The sequence below is a fragment of the Bicyclus anynana genome, chromosome 4 (genome assembly GCF_947172395.1).
Source record: "Bicyclus anynana chromosome 4, ilBicAnyn1.1, whole genome shotgun sequence".
NCBI classification, from domain to species: domain Eukaryota; kingdom Metazoa; phylum Arthropoda; class Insecta; order Lepidoptera; family Nymphalidae; genus Bicyclus; species Bicyclus anynana.
The window spans coordinates 6,813,778-6,838,747 of NC_069086.1; the positions used below are offsets into that span (position 1 = coordinate 6,813,778).

Below are 24,970 nucleotides of genomic sequence, written 5' to 3' on the forward strand. Positions count from 1 at the left end.
TTATTTCAGCTAATGTCCCTCTTGTATGTACCTATTATTAGTAAGTAAAAATCCATGTCGTTTTTCCTGTCGTGACGTTTTGCTGTAGGTTTAAGGTTTTAGCTTCTATTATATTTGGAATAGGCTTTTTGCTATCCTCATGTTATTTTATCTTTTATTATATTACAATTTTAACGCAACATTGTACATGTTCTTGTTCGATGTTGCGTTAAAACTTTCAAATGTTTTCTTTATATTGCCTACTACTACCTTATAATTAAAACGCAAACAATTCGCCGTTTCGTTGATGTGCTAGTGTGACGTGACGGGTAGCAGCGACAGTGATTGTACCATTATTTTGTGGTAGAGTAAACACCTCGAGCAGGTGCCAGGACTTGTGACCTTGGGAGTAGGTTTAAGGGATCCCTTTAGAATGCATCAACACTTACCTGCCTTGCCCGACATGTTCTCCATGCCCACACGACAATTTATGATAAACAATAACTACGACACAAAACGAATTATTGTACAAAATCACTAACGCGACTGGCAGCGTGACGTGTCTACGCTGCCTAACAAACAACTGACCTCAAGGATACCAACACTGATACATCTCTTCTACAATAACATAAATAATAAATCTTAATACCACCTCTAATGAAGGAACTTGTAACACCAGGTTTAACAACATTTAGACTTCATCTATACAGACCATCTTCTAAGATGATTTTATTTATTCACGCGAAACATCAATTGGCGCACATTCGTAGTAGTGAATCCGGTATATTTCGTGTGTATTGGCTGGGGTATTTCTAATGCTATTTCGAATGCCACGTTGGATTTAATTGCGGAATGAATTTTGTGAACTGGCCTTAGGGCAAAGCTACTTATGGCGATTTTACTTGTAATAAATTTTAGATAAGCGCGATCTTTAGCACAGACTTTTAGTCAAAACGAAACAAAATTTACTTGACAATAACCAAAGTCATACTGTAGGAATATAAAGAAAATAAGAACTGGAACAATTCATTAAGACATAAATGCCTCTTGGCTTTGTTAACAAGCGTTCTGGGATTACCAAAAATAAAATAAGCGTTGGTACTTCGTTAACTTGATTGCCTGTAATCGCCGTAAATATTTTGGTTTGTTCGCACGAAACGTTCAATTTAAATAATATTACGACAAAGCCCACATAATAAAGATGTTTGTGAAGTAACAATAGCAAGTTATTAACGCAAATAATGTGTACTATTAAGGCACGTGTACCTATAACATACGAGTATGTAATCAATAAACTCAAATGTGAAAAACAACAATTACGTAAATTAATATAATAACCAATGAAAATACTCCATCGATATATAAATTCGCGTTTACGTTAACGCGATAGTAATAGTATGAAAATATTGAAAACTTCCACTAGACTCTAGAATGTATTACTTTTTGAATTTTGTATTTGTGACGGGTACGATACCGTCGTGTTCCGTACGCTCTATCTGTATATTATTGATTAATCTGTGATCTATACTATAATATTATTAAGAGGAAAGATTTGATTGTTTGTTTGCATTGAAACACTCCGAAACTACTGCACCGATTTGAAAAATTCTTTCACTGTTGAGAAGCTACAATATCCCCGAGTGCTATAAATTATATCTTATCCCCGTATTCCTACGGGAACGGGAACTATGAGGGTGAAACCGCGTGACGGTAAATTAAGAGTATGCTAATAGTAAAGCAATTATGTAAAAGGAACATGGTATCTGCGATCATTACTTTTGGAGCTACAGGGATTTAAAGGGTCAGATTTGCGGCGCGGATCCCTGAATAACGCCCCATACAAAATGGCACGAACTAATGACGTCGTAGGTAATGTATTGATCGTTAGATGTGTATGTGCGTTCAATAAAAATTACTAATATCTTTGTTATTTATGCGTTTATGTTTATAGTTCATATATTAAAAAATGTCATATTTAATATAAGGAATCTAAAGCTGTATGAATTTTCATCTAATTACGATAAAGTATTTTTTATAGATTTTGAAATTTTATAATCTCATTTATTTTGCAAATATCCAGACAATCTTTGCTTTATAAGTATAAATTAGTTAACATTGACCCTATTTACCTGAATGTATCATAAAAATCAATATATTCAAACCTAGTCATCATCCCCATTGAGTAGTGTTCAATCTGGTGACCTCATTAGTTCGTATTTAGCAACAATTAGAGTACCGTTGCTAACACTTTCTGCTGACGCTGAAGCGTCCGTTACCCGTTCAATGGCTATACATCATGCCACAAAATAAGAACGTTTAGCAAAAAACTTGATCCATTGTCGTAAATAAAATAGCACGAGTGAAGGCTCGCTAATTGTATCGATTAGTTTTTCACGAGTATTTGCTACAAAAAAAATTGCGAACCGTTATTTTCTTGTCGTCGAATATCCGTGAGCTGGACCGATATCGATACTGGAGTTCTTTTGACTGGTATCAATAGAGATTCCTCACTGTCAAACTTGATGTTCAAGTTACTTGAGATCATAGTAGGCTAGTTGACACTTTTTTAACATGACTTAAATTCATTAGCGTTCTACTAGATTGAAAAATAATATTATATTTTTTGAGACATGAATGCATAAAATTGCCATGATGGTCTGTCTATATTTTAACGGTTTCATGACATCACGTTAATACTAAACATTACCAAACGGAGTGTTTGAAACAATTACTTTGACGTTTATTTGATAGTTATTTATATAGTATATGACTTTAGTGACATCAAGTAAGATGGGGACGTCAGAAAATGGACGACAGCTTTTTTGACGTTTGGAAAAAATGTGTAACCGCCTCTGAAAGCATAGAGCAGGGTAGGCGAACCTTTATGCATCAACGTGCCATTTTTTCTAAAAAATGTTTAATGGGGTCATTGGCGTGCCATCAAATAATTTTGACTTTCTGATTATTTGGAGAATAACAATAATAAATACTATCAAAACTCTTTATGAAATAAAGTAAACAAAAGAGGTACATTTTGGAATGTTTTTATTACACGCATAAATTAAATTATTGTAAAATTAGTGTGACTTCTGTTGCTGCAGGTTAGATGACAAATAATTTATGTCAAATACCTACTTTACACATGTTTTATGATCGGCGACGTGCCCAAAATATTGTGTCGCGTGCCATCAATGGCACGCGTGCCATTGGTTCGCCTACCCTGGCATAGAGCATTTGCGAGGAAATTCAATGCAAAATTATGATATAGATGTACCTGGACAAGTGATAATATTTAAATCTACTACCGGTCTAGTTATTATTACTAGTGGCAGGTCGTGGAGGTCAGATGGTACCGCTTAATAACTGTGCCCTATTTTATATTAATGGCCGACTGTCAAAACGACGCTAGAATAATAAGTAGTAGCAGTTGAAATTGTAGTGAGTCAATGGTAGTGAAAAGAAAATTGTACCTAACACTTAAGGTTTCTTTTTGTTTTGAAATAACAGGTATCATTATTTGGTCTGAACTTTTTGGTTACTATCAGCAATCTTGACGTTTCACTACAGTGTGTATCTTAAAAACACTCACACTCGTAAAATTGATGGTTGCAGATACCTAATATTATAAAGTTTGTGGTGTTTTAGGCGTAATCTCTGCATCTACTTAAATGATTTTGAAAATTCTATTACCAGTAGAAAGCTAGGTTATTTGAGAGTGTCGCAGGCTATATTTTATCCCCGTGTTCTCACTGGAACGGGTACACGGGTGAAACCGCGGAGCGTCAGCGAGTGGGCAATATTAACGTTTTCCTACAGTATATATACGTATACCTCATTCACTCGTAAAAACGATGGATATATGATGCAACAAAGACAAAAATAGGGAAGGGGTAGGGTATGGGTAGGAGTAGAGTAGTATAGGGTAGGAATATGGAAGAAGTGCACATATCAAATAAATACCTTGGCCCAATAATTGAATCGTCGTTATCAACCCATATTCGGCTCACTGCTGAGCTCAAGTCTCCTCTCAGAGTGAGAGGGGAATAATTGAATATGGGACTCTAAAACTCTCGCTCCTGCAAGCCTGATCTGGAATTCTGATGCTTAATTGCTTTATTGCAATAATTGCAATAAATTGGGTACGTGTAAATATACGTGCTACTAATATTAAAGAAAAAACGTCTTACGGGTATTCTTAATTGTACTTAGTGTTTTTAAGTGATAATAATTTCCTCATTACCATGATCATTGCATGCAGTAATGCAAAATTTTATTCAAAAATCACGTCCGTGAAACTGATATGACTTACGGAAGCATTTAGCAATCCATTAAAAGTAATTCTCCAAATAAAAGTATTTAACTTTCTCTGTTATAGGTTATAGGTGAACGAAAGAGGTCTTTTACGAGCAGTTATGTGACTGGCCGGTGAATTATAATAATTTGCATATAGAAACCGGTATAAACTTTAGTTACACCTGTTTATAGTAGAACGCTAGACAGATTTTGACATTAAAATTAACAGTTATATTAAAAAAAGTTGTAAAGCTATTGTCTATGATTAATTATAGTGCTATTGAAATGAGGTTCTCTTTGACATTTATGTACATTTACATATATTTGTATTTTTGCTCATTTTAAGAGATTTTACTTAATATATACAAATAGATCGTTAGCAGTTTTGATATTATTACTATTAATGCTGTATGTTACAAGATATAATATATATTTTTTTCTGCCTTTAAAAATCACTGATCAATGTTTTTTATTATTGTTTGAAAACGGTATTATTTAGGCATAATATACGAAACCATGGAATCGCCGTTCCAGCTTCTGAAACACTGAATAATTAATGAACCCCAAACGAACCGTATGTACTCACATAAAAAAATTGTAAGAAACCGATTTAAAATACGTTCCTTTGAGAGTCATAAAGATTAAGATTACGGAGAGATTAAGACAATTGGTTATTGCTTAATGCCGATGACAACTCAATTACAAGCTTTTATAAAATTATCTTGTTTTAAAATCTGTCCCAAGTTTAAAAACCGGTTTAAAATGTACAATGTCAAAGAATGAAGGGTTTTTATACCAACATTTATGGACATATTTAGCATACTATTATTTAACGTCAAAACACAAAACGATGTGACTACAAACTATATCTTCAAAAATGTTAACTTCGATGTTATACTTAGCGATAGAGATTTGTTACTCTTTCACCCAATTTATAATTCAACTAGCTGACGCCGCGTGGTTTCACCCGGTTCCCGTTCCCGTAGGAATACGGGGATAATATATAGCCTATAGCCTTCCTCGATAAATGGGCTATCTAACACTGAAAACAATTTTCAAATCGGACAAACAAACAAACTCTTCAGCTTTATAATTTAATATACATATAAAATTCTCGTGTCACAGTTTTCGTTGCCATACTCCTTCGAAACGGCTTGACCGATTTTGATTAAATTTTTTGTGCTTATCCGGTATCTATTAGAATAGGCCAACATCTATTTTTTATACACCTAAGGGTAGGGTAGGTAGTTTCACGCGGACGAAGTCGCGGGCGTCCGCTAGTATAAGTATAGATTTGTAGCAATTTTACAGTAATTTATGTACAACACATATGAATTCGGACCATATTTTTATTTACCACAGATGAGTCAAAGTCAGATGATAATGTTGCAGAAGTTAAACTTACCAATCTTATAACGGGACTCATACGTCACATATTGCATCACAAACACAGATTCATCAGATTATCAGATAAATGTATGAAAAAAGAGATAAGAATGATTATATAAGTACCCGAAAGTAATTTATTATCTAATTTCGAGTAATTGTGACAGGCATATGCTGAGGAGTACATGAATAAGTGCAATAAATCTTCGATCGATCGTTATTAGCTGTTCAAAGGAAGATTCAGTAAGGGATCGCTAAAGGTCTTGCTGTTCATATAAAGCTTTAAATACGCTTGCATCATTACCTTAATAACAAGCGAACATAAATGTCAAGAGCATGTGAAAGGGCGCAGGTTGCGTAACTTGAAGTGGCTGAAAAACACTGGAAATCTTGAAAAACTTAGCACAAAATTACAGACTCATTGTTCTCATTAATCAATCTTTCAAATGCAAGTTTGTAGCCCAGACAGCTGTTTGTAAAATCTTCGAAATGTAGATTTTTTTTGTCAACTGTTTGGTGTCTGGAATAGGTAGCTCGTTTAACTAAGAAATGATGTATCAAAGAATTTGACCTAATGAAGTTTTATAGTCTTTGCCTACTATTTTCAGACCTAGTATTTACAAATATTACCTTAATTTTTAATTTTTTTTTTAAAAGAACATTTGCCATATCTTTTAAATATGACCAATATTCCCATTCATCCAACTAGTCGGGAAATATTGTATTAGGAGTGGGTACGACAATAGACCTACGGGGTAGGGATCGAACCACGACCCCTCGGTGATGAGTCCGACCGCTCTTACCGTTGAGCTTTTGAAGCTTATTTATAATAATGATATCTTTAACTGAACTACTTCGATGGTTTTTCCATGTATTTCATGACTATCAATTTACATAATACATGGGATCACTCTAAGACTTCTAGAGTTATCCCGTGTTTATAAAATCGTGTTTATCGGACACAATAAATATATGGATTTGAAAATCGCCCTTAACAACTAAATATCAAAGGTATGTTTGTAATATTTAAAAAATGGTCCAGACGAAAGATATTCATTTTAGTCAAGTAAAAGTATTTTCTTATACTTAAATCGATTTTACTTCGACAAACTGATTTATCGGTTTGACCCAACCATTTATGAAATGAAGTGAGCATTAATTGCGTTATTGAAGATTGAAATATCGTGAGGCAAGATTTTTTAGAGTTCAGGGTTGCAATGCGGCAATGTGATTAAGTTACTTAATACTATTCTGTTGTCATTTTGCGGTCAGATGTGTTTAATGCCCGCTATTCACGCTGACCAACACACCAATACGCCAATACTTTGTCGAATATGTTGGCTAGCATGTAGTGCGGGTGTTTCGGTACAACCACCATATTCGCCACAAAGATGGCCGACGCGAAGAGCGGGTTTTACGCGTGTTGACCAATACGTTGGCCACTATGAAGAGCGTTCATTAAATTTTATACACATATCAGGGGCAGTTGTCATAGCGTGTCGAATTACGTGATATCTTAACTAAGTAGACGATATTATTATGTTGCAATAAAGACGCAAACAGGTAACGGAGGTCAACCGAGGTCAACGTACGATGTTTGGTCTTGCTACCGTACATAATTCTACTCAGATTTCATTGTTTACTTATTCTCCGTTATTGTGTATGAAGTATCGGATTCGGTGTTGATTTGTTTTTGAGTAATGTTGAGAGAGCGAACGCGAGCAAGCAATGCTCTGATTGGTGAAGGCGGAAAGGAAGGTAGGTAGTATCTTGATCGGAAATCGCGAAACATTTAGAAGGCCCAATACCAAAAAATGTTAAAAAAATAATATTTATTTGTACAAAATAAAATGTTGTTACACTGTGTAATCACAAGTCAATCTTTCCCCGATAACGAAAAACATTTTAACTTTGTTTTTTTTCTATTATTTTACTTTATTTCTTGTGTTATACAAATTAAGTGTAGAAATAAAAAAAGGTGGAAAATGTTTTCCAGTAATATAAATGTAGATTACAGCCATTAGTAGGATATATTGAAGGTGTATATTCGATTTGTTTGAGACTATAAGTGGATACGCAATTAGTACAAGTGCAAGCTCGCCATATAGGTGCAGAACACCTCGATACGTGTTTTGAATCACACTTGACCCGTTTTGGTGCTGCTGGTCGTTGGATAACTTATAGTATAAGAGCCTGTGGTGACGTTCATTATTTTACAAAGGCTGAAAGTTTCTCAACCCTTGCACTTACCATAGGTATATGAAGTTTAGATCTATAGTGACTTTTGACTGTCTGTAATCGATGTAAATAAGATGGAATTAAATGATTGACCATGATATTTTCATTTGATTTCATGGGTTACTATGAAGTTTAGAACATGGTGGCTTTGGAAAGTTCGTAAAAGGTTTACCTAAACTTTAAAGGTGTAAAGTGAAGAGTTGCCATCAAGCAAGACTAAGAACATGATTTACCTGGGAGAGTATATGTATAGAATATATTATACAAAATATTAATATCAACTTATACTTATTCGACTTAAGGTTAATCTTAAAAGCATCATTGTCCCAGTTTCATAGGTAACCGTATTTATTTATTTAAGGTATGAGTAGTATGGTCAAACTTTATTTTTTTACGATACTCTGCTGGCACAGGCTCTTGGAGTAATAACAATTTAGCAATCCCCGCTGACGTCGGCTGCGGGGAATCTGCGAGTGAATGGAACGGATCTTGGACATATCAACATAAATGTATTGAGTGGTCATTATATCCAATAGCCACTATTGTCCCAATTCGTATTTGCCTATCTTATTTATTTATGACTAACGAACGCTCGCAACTTTATGCGCGTTAAATTTAGTTTTTTACAAATCCCGCGGAACCATGGATTTTTCCGGATAAAAGTAGCCTATATGTTGCTCAATAAAATCCGTTCAACCGTTCCAAAGATAAGACAGACAAACAGACATTTAGACTGACAGATAGACAGGCATAATTTTAATAAAAATGATTGTTTGTGTTTTGGTATATTGTAAATAACACAGTTAATTTAAAACCAAAGACAGTCACTTAAAGTTTATTTATATTATGTATTGATAGGATCAGGGCTGACAAACTGTCATCTTACGAAATGACGAAGCTTTGGGCTCCACAGGCTCTTGTAGCAATAACAATTTAGCAATCCCCGCGGTCGCCGGCCGCGGGAGCCTGCGAGTGAATGGAACGCTAATTACAGCCTCTTATACATCTTTTGGGCAATATTAATCTGCAAGCGTTAAATGAACAATTTTGCACGATGTAAATGAACACTTGATTTCACTTTAATTTAATTTAAAGGTCTCTTGAACTGCACACCACCGCAGCGAAGCTAATTTCTTTGATTATAAATCTCTTAAACTTTCGGCTCTCACGAACCTCTGTTAAAATGTCCAAGTGACAGCGCACCCCTTACTAACTAATGCCCCCCCCATTAGATAAGAAAAAAAATAAGGTTTCTATTTGAATAAAAGTTGGACCTTAATTCTGACTCGGTATCAGTTATCAAGTCACCATTACGTAAATTTTGTCGCGAACTGCTGTCATTTCATAATCATAATGAGTCTTTAAGGTAGGCAGTGTATTATTGCATCTATGAAATGCACGCCACTACACAATATCATACGTACGTACAGCTAGCGTGTATAGACAGAAATAATATTAAAAAATATATTTTCTTGTACTTTTTTTGTTTTATTTTAACACCCTTTATGAATATTTTTGATTTCTTTTTTAAGCATAGATAATAATTCGATATAAGTAAATATTAATTGTAGTTCCTTTTTACTCGTTTATTCATATTTAAGTATTACCACAATGTATTAACATTATCTCAACGTTGATTGCTTTAAATTAATTTCAGCGCCTACGCTTGTAGTGCTGCACTCATAGACGTAATAACTCCTGAACTAATAAAAATTTTAATAAAAAAAATTCAACCGACTTCCAACTCAAAAATTAACCTAAACTAAAAAGCAAAAAATAACATCTTACCCATGTGCTACCTTCTGATCAGTTTGAAGGCGGTGCCACCCACAAACCCTGGGACCACTCTAGAAGTAAACCCTTCTAAACAAAAAAGTCATTTTAAAATCGGTTCATAAATGACGGAAATATCGCTGGACATACATAAAAAAAACATACATACAGCCGAACGTAGAACCTCCTCCTTTTTGGAAGTCGGTTAAAAACGCACCCCAACTCTGCCAGTTCGCATATATGTATACATCATTTTCACATGAAAATTGTTCTTGGTCACATGCTTTATTTTGTTTCTCTTGATCGACTTTCGTTTGTATCTACGTGATGATAACATTAGATACGACTTTATCGTGTCTCGAGTCGATTCTTATTTTTTTTTTATTTTAATGTCTTTTAACCTATTGATAGATAACACAATATCTGCCCTAGATTCCATATCATAGTTTTATATAGATTTAGTTTTAAAATGTTTGAAGGGGGGCATTGATACTTTACGAAACGACAGTAGAACTGTTTATTTTGAAACTGTGGCAATTTCTTCATTTTCTCGTAGGTATTTTCCATTTTCTTGTGACTATCCCTAGTCTTATGATCTATAATATAGCCATTCTATTCGCTGATACTATAGCTTTCCAGTGGTAAAAGATTTTTTTTAATCGGTCTATAGGTTTCGGAGCATAATCCAATAAAAATGTGTCCTGTTTATAATATTAGTGTAGATTTAATATTCTGCCATGGCTGAGCTCAGATGAGGTCCTTAACGTGTTTTATTACCTACTTGTAACCACTGCCAATAAAATTGAGATATTACATCTTCTAAATAATGTCGTACATTGAATAAAATACAAATTGGACACATGTCTCAATCTCAAAGCTTTGTTAGATTTATCTTTAAACATGATATTATATTCTACTCATGTGTATTGTGTATCAAAGACGGATAACCGAGCTAATAAAAAAAAAAATTCAATGGGACTAATCAGGGGTGATATTTCGCTATTTTACTTTACACGTGTCGATGAACTTTTTGCCTATAACACGTCTTAATTGAATTTGAACTTTATGTTTACCATCATCACCATGTCCGCCGATGGATGTCCACTGTTTGACAATCTACACTGTTTGCTACGCGTAACAGTGTAGATTGTCGTTGTGGGTTTAAGCTCCATATCCTCATAAGTGGGAGGCCTGGTCCTGTAGTGGGCCCTTAGAAGAGGCTAATGATGATGATGATGAAACCTTCTAGAATTGTTTTCTATGACAGATTTATGCAATGGTTTCAGTAAATAGTAACGCATGTATCCTCATCAGTATTTGCACGTCGCAATGTTGGCGGATGAGTGATTTGAATACAATAAATGCCAGTGGGAAGCTTGCGGTCTCTGTCGGCAATGCCAATTAATGATCGAGTCCCACGTACCTACGTCTACGCCTTTGTGTGCATTCCATTTCAATCTATAATAAAGGTACTGTTACACATGCTCTAAAATAGCATGCTAAAAACGTGCTATTAAGTATGCTCCTTACGAGCATGCTTATCATCAGTTTACATTTGCTAGCAATAAGCATGCTCAAAGCATACATTCCAATTACACATGCTAATTTGTATCTATCGCTCTCTGTCTATAGTATCGTGTTAGACAGAGAGAGATGATAGTGAAGAGAATACAGAATAGCAATGCTGATCGACTAGCATACTCAATAAGCAAACCAGTTCAGACGCGCTAAGAGCACGCCTCTTCCACCCGCGCAGCAAGTAGCATGCTCATAAATCCTACGACTGTAGATTCTTGAGCAAGCCCGAAATAAGCATGCTCATTATCAGCAATGTTGCGATACACATGCTAATAAATAGCAACTGCTCAATAGAAAGTAGCATGATTTCGTGCTTGAAATGAGCATGTGTAACAGTAGCTTTAGGATTTGCCTTGTCTATGTTTTAATAGCTTCTCGTGTTTATTTAATTGTTCCTCCTTTGCCTGGCACGCAATAAAATCTTACACGGGAATAAGTTACTGCTAATTAGGTTTATCTTTAACTTTTATGTTACAGGTACATAATAATTTTATATTTAGTCGCGTAACTGCTAAACGACTGAAACGTGTGCTTGTTTAAAAGCGGATTTCTGGATAGTTAGAAAATACGTTTTTTTAATTAAACAGGATATGAAAACGGATTTGTAAAGTTCGGGCAGTTTCTGATCCGCTAGTAGGTATACACGCATGATTTCACGTGCGTGCGGGGAAGTCAGGGTGCATCAGTCGTGGGTTTTTCATTCATCGCTACACGCCCCTCGGCGGATTATCGGGAGTGTTACGAACGAAGTTGCCAAGCTATAGTCATAAATTATTATGATGTCGTTTTATACATTCATTTGGTATGAACCTTCCTATAACTTCCTAGAACTTTTCGAGATTCTTCGTTTCATCAAATCATTATTTATTATCCTAACGCTTCTTGGTACGACGCAAGGTATTGCGATGTAAGAATATATAGAACAGATATCATTGGCTTCCGTTGTGGAGGAAAAACAACGAGAAATCGTAACGTTGATGCTTACGCAAATGTCAAGTCTCGGTGGTGTGACGCAGGGGTTGGTTTCAGCGATGCTATCAGATGGTGTTATCTCCGCTGGCCCCACCACTGCGTTACTGCCTGCTACAGCGGCCAGTAGCCAGTAGTTCTCACACCGGCGCGAGGCTCGCACGCCCCGCACGACCACGCGTTACAATAAACAGTGAAAGTCGCACGCGCAGTTTACGCTACGAATTCGTGAGCTCGACATCTTCTAGTTATTTTGTTTGCGCCAGTGCAACGGGGGAAAGGAGGTCGTTGCGCGTTCGCGACCCGTAAGAACTGAACCGCGATTTGTGTTGTCATTAGTTTTTCGCACTTGTGTTATAATTTTGCCAAATATACGCCACGGAATTCGCACCGGTGTCCGACACCGGCTTTGTTGTGACTTGTGTTTGAACGAAAGTTTTGTCTACTTTATATTTTTGTATGACTGATTCTCGTTACGTTATGTTGTAGTTTTACAGAAATTTTTATAATTAGGAACGCTACGAATCGCTACGCTGACCGTAGATATATGCTTTTGTGTACCAATTGAACTGAACACTCAAAATACCGGGTATTTCTGCTTCGGCCTTCGGGCCCCGTCAGGCCAAGGCTTTTGCGCTCGCCCAAACCCCCCCCGGTGACGCCGCTGAGCTGAGCTTTCTTACACAATCAAAAAAAAAATCACGGATTTTTTTAATTGAATTCAAAGTCTATCAATTTTTAACTTGCTATGGTTTGTTATAAAACAACAAAACAAATAATTAGGAAAATAAGGCGCAATATTACAGTGAGTTGGTCGAAACCTACTTGCATATTGTTAAGGCAATGCACCAAAGGTCACCGATCGAAAGACCACACGCATGTTCAATTCATTCATAAATTCTCAAGAATCAACTACCTACTTGTACCAATAATATTATTTCGTATCGTTCGCACGAAAAACTGCGAAAGAAAATGAAAGTTTCCAAAAATTTGTTTTAAATTTCAAAATAAATATTGGTTTTATTGAACTTTCTGATATCATCATTAGTATGAGGCTATGGATATTTATTATTTAATTAATAGAAAGATTGAAATCTTCGACTCATGGTATTATTTTAGTTTACGTTACATAAAGTACCTTACCCTTATTTTAGGGTGTCTCATTTTAGTAAAATTTTGTATTTTTTAAAATATTAGACACTGTTTGAAAAACGCTTTAAATTGGTACATTGTAAGGTGTATTCATTAAAGCTTGTATTAAATACGCAAAAGCATACAAAAAACGGTCTCAGTGTCACTTAGCACGGGCATTTTGTATTACGAGTTACCGTTTTTATTTTTTTATTCTTTACAAGTTAGCCCTTGACCACAATCTCACCTGATGGCAAGTGATGATGTAATCTAAGATGGTAGCGGGCTAACTTGTTAGGAGTAGGAAGACAATCCACACCCCTTTCGGTTTCTACACGGCATCGTACCGTTTTTGCCAGTAGAGTGGTAACTAGCCACGGCCGAAGCCTCCCACCAACCAAAAACACCTACACCTACACGTAACTTGCCAAAAACACGGTTTTATTGTGTAAAAGTATTGTTTTTTATATCTTGTAAATTTCAAATTAAAGCTATTCAAAATGCATTGTAAAAAAACAACGCCTGTAAGTATGACGCGTTTGTTATTTTTGTAATTTAATTTCGCAAATTACAACAAGTTCTCATCAGTCGGTGCCAAAAACCGCTTTTTATTTCACATCTCGATGTAGGTAAATGAAAATTCCAAATGAGAAACTAAAAATACGGCGGTAACTTTTTTAATCGTTTAAATGAAAAAAGATATTTTATATTAATTGATTATGAAACACGGCTAACTCACGTGATACAACATCGGAGTATGCCCGATTAGTTTAAAACCCATACGGGGCCCTTGGTCATGAACTGGTGCGCGCGTGAGTTTTAATATGAACAACACTCACGATAGTTTTAATTCTAAAAACCTAGTTTATAATGATTTCCTACATATTTTATTTGACTGTCTACATAATACATTATGAAATGCTCTTCCAGCTTCCGTTTTGTTTCCACCTACATTATGGATATCTTTAAGGGGGTGAATCCTTCTTTGTAAAGGTGTTCCTTATTAGGCTTAATTTTCACTTAACATCAAGTAAAGCAAGTAAACCAAAACCTAGTCTGTATATAAAAAAAAATAAATACCTAGACTTCGCGGTAATCTTTGGCGGTAGCAGTTTGGTGATGGAGACTTGAATCTATTTAAAAAACCCGGATAAGTGGGAGTCGGACTCGCCCACCGACGGTTCCGTATAAATTTGTATATCTTCCTTTTTGGTAGTCTTTGGCGGTAGCAGTTCCGGTGATGGAGACTAGAATCTATTAAATAAAACCGAATAAGTGGGAGTCGGACTCGCCCACCGACGGTTCCGTATAAATTTGTATATTCTGATTTGTATATCCTCCTTTTTTGAAGTCGGTCAATAAAGTATATATTTCTATATTTTACGGCATAAATGGCTGTATCTTTTTTTGTACGTTAACTTACAAATTTGATTTTTCATAGTTTAAATTGACCGTAAACTTGAAAATATATGGTTTTAATTTCAACTCGATACCTCCACGTGTTCACGGGAAAAGAGAGAAAGATATACTAAGATTCGGTTTTGCTCTTCTGATATTTTTTTAATCTTGTGATAAAAACTTTTTAACTAACGCGGAAACTTATCAAAAGAGCTTTTACTAAAAATAATAATCTGTATGCTTACGAAACGGAGGCAGTAAATACAATATATCATCCGAGAGTTGTAGCGGGGACGCGGAAAGCGCATGATTTGTGAGTGGAGCCGTGGGCGGGTACTCGTGCCATTTGTGTTCTTCCATTCTAGGGCCGATGAAAAAAGACCTTTTGCTGCTCGACAATATACGAGTCGTACATTTTTTTTAATGTAGTCGGATGTTCCCCTATTGTATTTAAGTAGCAATATAATTTGCGTACTCGTATATCTCTTGATACAAAGAATTGCTACGTATATTTTGAGTAATGTAAAATTTACGGTGTTGAAACATGAACAGGAACACTGATTGCAATGTATGTAAGTTAAAATATTAATACAAGAATATATATTAAGTATTAATAAAGTGTGTATCATATATTATATACATACTAGCGGACGCTCGCGACTTTGTTTGCGTGAAATTCGGATGTAAACTTTTAACTACCCCTACCCTTACCCCTTTAATTTTTTTCTGTCTCAATAACCTTCTCCTGACAAAAACAAATGCATCAAAAAAAATTTCCAAGGGATATATGGATTCCTTTTTATAATATAATAGGTATATAGATAAATAAGAAATACGTAGACCGTATGATACTTATGAAGTAATTTTTCTTATATACCTTAACGAAATGATTGTTTTTCTTGATTTTTTTTGGTATATGTTAGTTTTTGTGATAACATAATATATTCAGCAATCACAAAGCTCAATTTAGTAATTACCGTTATGTATTTGCTCGTATCATGCAATAGACCTGTTTAAAGCTCTAATGTATTAGTCAATATATCAGTTTAGACAATTATTTCATAATTAAATGAATAAAAATGTCTATATATTATTAATATCACATTGTATTTTTGACGATTCAACAACGTTCTTCTCGTAAGGTTTTGTGGTAGCAGTAATCTAAGAAAATGCAACCTTATTTTGTAAAAATTGCGTTTCCTTGGGAAATAAGATTAATTTAAATATTAGACACCTTATCTAAATCGTCTTACCCGATTCAAATATACACAAAATATGCATTAAAAGATATACTCGTATGTAATTGATAAAACAAAATATTTCCCGCCGTCTGTATATTTAGATATTTTTAACTAGGCAACGGATTTTAATTCAGGAGATTTAAACGTATAATACAAGAAAGATTCATTGTTCGGTATTTTTTACGCGGCATTCGATAGTTCAAATAAATCAATTATTTAAGTTGAGTATTATTCTTATATGCATTTTTGCATATTGCAATTTTCAGTATGTATAAAGAAAACGGTCGGAAAAGCTAAGGGCCAAGTTAAGGGCCTTCCAATGAATTTTAAAGCAGTTGATACAGCTCCACATGTATACGTAAGTGTACGAGTATATGCGATCTTAATATATACAGTAGGTAGGCGGGTCTAGTGTAACCTTCACGTTAGTATACCTTACTCAGTAGTGGTTTATGTTCGTTCGTTATCAACCCGTATTCGGCTCACAGCTGAGCTCGAGTTTCCTCTCAGAATGAGAGGGGTTGCCACCACGCTGGCCCAGTGCGGATAGGCAGACTTCACACACGCAGAAAATTAAGAAAATTTTCTGGTATGCAGGTTTCCTCATGACCTTCACCGTTTGAGACACGTGATATTTAATTTTTTGTTGAAATACGAAGTTGGAGGTGCAGGCCCCGGACCGATTCAAACCACCCTCCGGAATCGGAGACAGAGGTCATATCCACTGGGCTATCACGTATCTGTGGTGTGATGTGGTGTATGTAACCTAGCAATATGCTTATGTACTATGTACTCAGTTAACGTCCTATCTTCTAATTAGATGTTAAACTGGCGTATGTTTTAATATTACATAAATTATGTACTCTGTTTTCCGTGGTGTGCAATAATGAGTTTACACTTTACCGTTAATATTTATAATAAACATGGATTATTATGATTTAAACCGCATTTTTTTTCTAAGTAAACTGGACCTTAATGTTTAAAGTTCATTTTTATCATCATCATCATCATCATTAACAGCCGATGATGTGTGTGATGCAGCCGAGCAGCAGCAATGGTCATCCATTGCTGACCATAGGCCTCTTGCATGGACTTACAAACAAAACGGTCTCGGGCCGCAAGCATGTAGCTCCCTGCAGCCCGCTTGACGAGCAACACTGCGCTTTCCGGTGTGTTTCCTGAAGTTTACTTTACTTTGAAGAAAACTGAGGTTTAAATTTTAATCTATGTTTATAAATATGGTCGTAAATGTATACATTATACATCATCAGCCCTTTAAAATTTATAGGCTACTGCAGGCCTCTCTTATTATAGGAAAGTGCCCATCATACTTCTGCAATGCATTAGGCAGATAACAATTGACGTAATAAAGATCACTATCAAATAATTATATTAGTAGATAATACGAATGATATAGATTGCACCCGACAGATTTACGTGCTTTTTGAGGCTCATTTTTGGCAATTTCTTGCCATAATGAAAAATTCAATGTTTCTGAGCCATAGAGTTTATAATCCAAAGTTGCATAGGCTTAACTCCGAATAAAAAAACTACATGGTGAGTATTGGCTACTAGCAGACACCTCGTGGTTTCACCCTTTTAGTTCCCGTTCCCATGAGAATACGGGGATAAAATATGTACAATCTGTGACATTCACAAATAATATGGCTTTTGGCACTACATTATTAATTATCCGACGCCCCGCGGTTTCACCCGCTTAATGTTCTTTCCCGTGAGTATATAGGGCTAAAATATAACCTGTGACACTCACAAATAACGTGGCATTTGAGTGGTAAAAGAATTTTTGAAATCGGTACATCCAAAGATTAATTATTACCCCCTACAATAACAAAAACTTTACTTCTTTATAATATTAGTATTAGTATTGAAGTATAGATTAGAATAAGCAGATAAATAATTTATTTATTTATTTATTGTTAAATAAAAATCGACAGCGTTACCAAAAAAAAAATAATTACACAATATCTCCCATATGCTACAGCCAATTACAGATATTTCATAGTTAGTCATATAATGATAATGTAAGTGTATTATTTAAAGTTTTACAAACAGTAGCAAGCATTGAAAGTACAGAGAATACATTTTGTCTAGCACACGAGTGGCGAGTAGGCTTTATTAAAATAGGTTGCATTAGACGCAGTTTATAATATACTCGTAGCAATCGGCGTTATCAACTTGCTGAAGAATTAATTAACTATTTAATATTCTCATATCAACGGTGAAGTGAGTAATAAAAATAAAATAAATCCCTACTTTGTATTGATTAAAAATTAAATCATATCGACTTCTGTCTAATGTTTTATCTAATTTCGGGATAAGTGTACCTAGTAGGTAGGTATAGTATACATTTTAGACATAGTTCTATAAATACGTAATGATTCAATCGGAATATGATTGAATATTTATTATCTTATCTATAAAACGCACTTGTAATAAATAAATTGTGGTCAGTATGACAATCGGCTCAATGTCGCTGAAAGTCGGCAATAGTGATGGGCTTTGAAGTTTACTTCAAGGCTGTATTTCCATCTACGTCTATACTGATATTATAAAGCTGAAGAGTTTGTTTGTTTGTTTGCTTGAGCACGCTAATCTCAGGCACTACTGGTCCGATTTGAAAAATTCTTTCAGTGTTAGATAGCTTATTTATCGAGGATATAGGCTATAGGCTTATATATTATCCTCGTATTGAATCTGCGCGGCGTCAGCTAATTAAGGGATATAAGATTAGCGTCATGCAGTTTTATCACACGTGCATCTATTGTGATGTCCATTTTCATCCCTCGACAAACACTGAGTGATACCGTGTCTTTCTGTGTATAGCATATCTCGGAACCTAATTTACGAGTAAAGATATCAGTGTTTTTTTAATTAAAAATGTTAGGATTTCTGTCAAAAGCTTTTGTCTTATATTTTAATTGTCTTGTGATTTCAATTACGCGCATTTAATGCATGAGACAGCTAAGTTAAAAAACGGTGAACGAACCAATATAAGTTTAACTATGCGATTTTACAGGTAGTTAACTCATTAGTATGTTACGTATCCTTCGATCGTAAACGTTCGTTTCGTGCAATCGTTGAATTCTTTGCATTGAAGATTTAAGGTCTGGTTATTTATAATTTACTAACGGATTCCTTTATGATTATATGGAGATAAAATATTGCTTATGTTTCTCAGAGAAAATGTAGTTTTCCATTAGGGAAAGATGTCTTAAAATCGGTTAAGAGTTACATATATGTATCAAATATAATTACTATTAAAAGTGATACGGTTCACCTAGTCTTTAAAAAGTACTTAAAATATCGCAGTTTTCAGCCGGCCATCACTAGTTATGATTATGTTGTGTAGACAGCTTGCGAGGCGAATGGAGTTATGCAAGTCCCGCTGCGCTTTGAAATCGGACACGACCTACATTTTTCTAGCAATACACGTAACTTGAGAATTATGTTGTGACAGGGCTGACACTGAAACCCCTTGCATTCCACCCGACTGCCCGCGCACATGTTTCAGTGCGCATTTACAAATTCATCACAGTGTTTGTGTGGTATTGTAATTTACTCTTTATGTCTGAAGACGTAAGGTCGATATTACAAATGAATAGATTAATATAGATTATAGGCTCGCCGTGTAGGCTCATCGTTTTCCGGTTCCGGTAAAGTTCCGGTTGCTTTGCTACTAATAATATGCATATTTTTTTAATTTATAAAACAAAGTAAAGCAGTATTTATAATTTCAGAACGATAACACAGATCAGATTTGCATGTAACTTGGTACAGAGATAGGTTACGGTCTAGAATAGCACTAATTATATTATTTTAAATCGATTCTAACGGAAACAAGGTCTACTAACTGTTATATAAAACATTGATATAATTACGAACCAAGAGTTTCTTGTAGTAAATAACTAAATAAATAAATTACAAAGAGATTGATTAAATTTGATCTTTATTATGAATTTTAATTATAATATGTACGACGTACGTGTAGACAACAATTTTAAAAATGTTTTTTACGACCGTGTGCTGGTCTGCATTACCTTGCCGTATCACATAAATTAGAATTCTTTTGCAATATCCTGCGTATGTACAAGATAAAGAAATTTAAATTACATCGCCGACAACCCTACATATCCGGCTAAGCAATGTAATATCAAGTACGATGACCATTTGTGTTAATGGCGAGAAAAAATGGGGTCAAAAGCTGTATTAATTGCTTTTAATAGAAAAAAATAACAAACATTTGTTGGCAATGTTAAAACTTTACAACGTCAAAGGAATATTTTTTTAAAAACTACATTTTGCAAATGAATTTCACCTTCTAAAATTTATCTAAGATTTGAAAAATTATTTCTTGTTTGATTGCTTGTGACTCTTGTAAGGCTGTAAGTCTGTAACGGTAGAATTCATGGACGTTGTAGAAACACCCCCAGGGGATCATACACTCGCTGATTGTCAAATTATCAAACAAATAGAGGTTAAATCCGACACTCAGCGGCTGAATGATCCCCTGGGGGTGTCCCTACAACGTCTATGAGTTCCACTGTAAGTCTGCTTGTAAGGCCTGTACCTACCTAGGACACAACCTTCCTGATTGTTAATAATATCTCATCCTTTAAAATCGGTTCGGTATTTTGGCGCTATGGCATTATATTACAAATTGATACTCATAAAATACTTAGGCCATTGACTTGTATTATTATATATCAATGACTTGGTCTGCTACCTGACTACGGCGAAGAAAAAAGATTATTATTAAATAATCGTTATGTTTTTCTTCGCCGTAAGTCAGGTAAAAAAAGCTTTACCGTAGCGTTTTATTCTAGAATTGATTGATATTAATTGTAATTAACCTTCGTAAGGTACAAAGGTTCGAAGATCTCAATGTAAGACTGAACGCATTGCCTTCAATTATAACAATTTACTATTATGGGATTATACTCGTTCGTATGTAATGTTGAAGGTGCTAATTATTGTATACCTTTATGGAACATAATTTCAGTTCAAGTCAAAAGTCATCCTTTGTTATGTCACTTAAGTGGAACAATTAACCCTTTTATATAAATAATACTTTCCGTTATGTTCAATTAATTTGTTTTCTAACTATTCTATTGTAGATTCTTAACACTTGTGCATTAGTTCACTTCATTCGGAAATCCATACTAACATTACATTACTTACTTACATTACTTATCGAGTACATCTATGAATAATTGTATTTATTTTGGTATGTCCATCTTTACTCTGTATGTGTTACATTTGTAACGATCCTACCATGTTCAGTCACAAGTCGGCCTCGGCGTACCTGACTAGCATCAGAACCTCGATATTATCTGTTAGAAATTCATCTCTGCATCTTAATTACATATTTATTATTGTTGATGTCGATGATCCTACGCTAAGCATTAATAATATGCTTACATGTACTTAAATGTAAGTACTATGTATACAATAATATGTCCTCTTCTCTTGTTCTTCAGTTTTCTTGACGTTTTGTGATAAATTCTACGAGTAAGTGATATTTGCTACGTTCGGTTACTGCCTGTTCGATTTTCTTTTGTTTTGATTCTTGTATTTTGTTTTGGATATTTTGATTACCCCTAATCTTTCTTCCGAATGTATTTAATCTTAGTACCCGTTTGGTATGTCTCTACACTTCAGTGTAACCAGATCTAGTAAAACTTACTAGATCTAGTTATTCTGGGTCATTTTTATAGAAATCCAAAGCTAGCATAAATATTATGTCTCTTCACTTTAGAGTAACCAGATCTAGTAAAACTTACTAGATCTAGTTATTCTGGGTCATTTTTATAGAAATCCAAAGCTAGCATAAATAACCTCATGATTGATTATGTCACTATTTCAGTAATTAACAACGTTTGAGTTAACATCAGGCTTCGATGTTGACAGCGGATTGGACGATGTCTTCAGTGGTGCCAATTGGCAATGTCACAAAACGGAAATTTGTTATGGAAGGTATTAGCTGCTCTGTCATAAAATAAAGTAAAATATATGAAATCGTTTTGTCAAAACTCAATATGCTATCTGATTTTACTTCGTTTTGAACATTTGCCTATGACATTATTTTTAATAATGCGGTGAGTGGCGTTGTTTCACAATTCCGATAAATTTTTAATTATTGCGCCGTCCGTATAATAACATTTGAAAGTGGAATAACGTGAGAGCAAAACTTTGTTTACAGTTTCATAAGGGGCTATTCGTATTCGAATTTTTCCCTCATTCATAACACGAAATAGGGCAAACGCGACGGCAAAGAGCGCTTCGGTGAGATTTATTTGAAGCAGTTGCGAAATTGGGAATATTCCCAAAGAATTTTACACGTATTTGTGTTTGGCTTAATCAACGTTATAATTATATGAAAATGCATTCCGATACGAGTTATTCCGGTCTGTATTTTGGACTGTCATTTATTTTATAGCAATTATTTTATTACTAACTTACGTTATATAATGTATTAGTTTAATATTGCCGCTAAATATCTGTTTTACGGTATCTTCAATGTGCGCTTTTGACCTCATGTCTTCTCGAGTTCTCGCTCCTTGTTAGGTAATATTGGCAAACTGCCATTGTACTAGGTTAGCACTGCTATTACAAGCCTTATACGTAATAAATACAATTGCATCGTCTCAGCAATAGTGATGGACAATCGAGATAAGTGAGAGTACAGTTATATGGCTTACGTTAAGGACTTCAAAACTATTATCCGTAAAATATATTGCAATAAGCAATCAATTTTAAATTTTGAAGACCCAGAATCTTTAAGTAAAACATTTTATTTAAAGATTTTGTATTCCGACTGCAAAATCTAGATAAGCATTTCTTGTTTAGATAGGTCTACATTTTTTTGTCCAACATCATTAACGTCTGTAATGAAAAAAATGTTTATTTTAATCTGATTTCTTAGTTTCTACTATTTATTTTCTCCTTTAGTTTCCAAAACAACAAAGATATATTAAATTTATAATATGTGCTTATGTACCTATGTGTGATACAGAAATTGACATGATGCAAAAACTGAACTGTTAATAAAATAGTAATTATGTAGGTGAAATAACTTAAAATTTAACATTACTGATAAATTAATTAATTCACTGTGTTGACGTGACAAGTGCGTCAATACTGTTTGATTCGTCAGCATAATCATTAGTCACGATCGAGATTTGAGTGGTGAATTGCAGCTAGATTCTTAATGGACAGTTCAATGAGTTTGATAGTTAGATAGAAATAGTTTGATACTACAGTTTGCTATTTACATATAGTCGTCTTTTTTATTAAATTCGACAAATTAATCATAATCATTTGTCACGATCATGATTTGAGTGGTGAATAGGGACGATGACAGTTTTTTAAATCTATACTCTATACTAATATTATAAAGAGGTAAAGTTTGTAAGTTTGTAAGTTTGTCACATTTTTTAAATGGGGTAATCTTCGGAACTACTGGTCCGATTTTAAAAATTCTTTCACCAGTAGAATGCTACATTATCGGGGAGTGCTATAGGCTATATTTTATATTGGTATCATATATATTAGCCGAGTTATCACAGTTTTTGTCATACAGGTCGGACCGAAAATCCTCTTAGGCAGACTTATTCGCATGCGCTGCCTTAACCATTGTGTAAAATTGAAATTAATATATGGAGACTTTATGTATCTTTAAAAGTTCTACAAAAAAGTCCGCGACACCATATATCTATCTTCTATATATTAGCAGATATATAGAAGAAAAAAGGCCTTTTGTTTTTTAAAAATTATTAATTTTATATACTTAGGTTTACGTTATTATTTATACAACTAAACTTTAATCCTTATTAAAATAAATTATTTAATAATCACAAGGGTATTATGGAGATAAGATTTGCCCTTTACAGTATGTTAATTACTTAAATAGTTTCGGAGATAATACAAAATTTCTAAAAGACGCAGAAATTCCACTATATGACGCCCGGCGCTTTCATTTACGTAGTTCCCGTTCCCGTGTGAATATGGGGATCAAACATAGCCTTGGACACTCGCAAATAACGTAGCTTTCTATTGGTAAAACAATTTTCCAAATCGGTCCAGTATAGGTAGGGTAGGTTAGGTTAGGTTAGGGGGTAGTAGTAAAATTGACATCGAATTTTACGCAGACGAAGTCGCGGGCGTCCGCTAGTTGTATATAAATTAAGAGTATGCCAATAGTAAATTTACTTTATTTATTATTTTTTAGAAATTTTATAATCTTATTTATTTTGCAAATATCCAATCAATCTTTGCTTTTTATGTATAAATTTGTTAACATTGACCTTTTTTACCCGAATTTACTATAAAAATCAATATATTCAAACCTAGTCATCATCCCCATGGTGGGTGAATTCTATTAAGACGTTTGTACGTACGTATTCTATACAACAGTTTGTCATTTCTATACAAGGTCGTTTTAGTAGAGTGTATTTTATGTCTCACATTTTAATATAGTAGGTATATTGTTAATCACTAGCTTTTCCTCGTGGCTTATAGATTTTGCCGATCAGTTTTATTCAACTTTCTCTACCAATGAAAACGTGTTACATCCTAAATGTGCGATTGGTAAGGCGGGAACATAAATACAAATTTATACATTCAAATTTAAAATATTCGTTAGAATGGTAGAGGATGTTATTTTTGCAAACACATGCATGAAAATTCGTCTAACTAATTCGTGTTATGGATAAGAAATATGTAGTGAAAACGTAAAATATGCAAATTGGAACATCTTACGAATGGTTATGCTTTTATAATACCTAATATGAATGTCAAAAGACTTGACTTCCCTCGTTTAGTTGTATGTATTATTATATTGTTAACAAAGTCTTGGTCACGTATAATAGATTCAAGTTTTCTTTATGCGTCATAGTCCATAGGAATCATACATAAACTCGTACAGAGATAGTCATGGCTTCCGTCTCCGTGAAAGGTTTGTAAAT

The 24,970-nt window shown here is 34.4% G+C and overlaps 1 protein-coding gene across 11 annotated transcripts in view; it reads left to right on the plus strand.

Annotated features, from left to right (window-relative positions):
* Nucleotides 1-24,970, plus strand: part of LOC112054318 (TLD domain-containing protein 2) — a 180,121-nt gene that overhangs the window by 44,078 nt on the left and 111,073 nt on the right. For 3 of the 11 annotated variants that reach the window (XM_052881411.1, XM_052881412.1, XM_024094058.2), the window contains exon 1: nucleotides 12,348-12,521. The exons of 4 other annotated variants lie outside the window; for them this stretch is intronic. The gene's annotated coding sequence lies outside the window, so the exon portion shown is untranslated. Of the gene's footprint in view, nucleotides 1-12,322; nucleotides 12,522-24,970 lie in introns of those variants that run through there. 4 more of the 11 variants (XM_052881413.1, XM_024094053.2, XM_052881410.1 and 1 more) reach the window with 3 other exon arrangements.